This window comes from Camelina sativa, chromosome 2 (assembly GCF_000633955.1).
Source record: "Camelina sativa cultivar DH55 chromosome 2, Cs, whole genome shotgun sequence".
NCBI lineage: Eukaryota > Viridiplantae > Streptophyta > Magnoliopsida > Brassicales > Brassicaceae > Camelina > Camelina sativa.
The window spans coordinates 6,054,400-6,055,313 of NC_025686.1; positions in this window are offsets into that span (position 1 = coordinate 6,054,400).

A 914-nucleotide genomic window follows, 5' to 3' on the forward strand; every position below is an offset into this window, starting at 1 on the left:
GAATTCTGATATCGAATTAACTACTGACGACGAATGTAAGTAATAATTTTCAGATTGTTTTTTGTCATTTGAACTCTTTTGAAAAAATTGTATTTTCAGCTCTCTCTTTTTTTCCATTATTGAAACCATTTATTATTTAATTAGAGTAACAAAAGTGGTAATAACTATGTCACAATTTATGACTAACACACAAAGGTAACTAAAATAGTGACTAATTTTGACTAGGTAGTTACAAAATATTTGTAACTAAAAGTGACATAAATATAGTCACAAAAACCGTATAATTTAGTTACCTTATTTTGTTACAAATCCGTATTTATATGTGTGACTAAATATTTTGTAACAAATTCGACACAATTAGTGACCAAAATTAGTTACCTTTATGTCGGCCACAATATTATAACTAAATAGTAACTTAGATAAGACCGTTTTAAATACGTCACATTTTTGTATCTAAATTGTCATAATATTATGATGGAACAAACGGTCACAATTTTTCCGTCACAATATTCACNAAGTAATAATTTTTAGATTGTTTTTTGTCATTTGAACTCTTTTGAAAAAATTGTATTTTCAGCTCTCTCTTTTTTTCCATTATTGAAACCATTTATTATTTAATTAGAGTAACAAAAGTGGTAATAACTATGTCACAATTTATGACTAACACACAAAGGTAACTAAAATAGTGACTAATTTTGACTAGGTAGTTACAAAATATTTGTAACTAAAAGTGACATAAATATAGTCACAAAAACCGTATAATTTAGTTACCTTATTTTGTTACAAATCCGTATTTATATGTGTGACTAAATATTTTGTAACAAATTCGACACAATTAGTGACCAAAATTAGTTACCTTTATGTCGGCCACAATATTATAACTAAATAGTAACTTAGATAAGACCGTTTTAAAT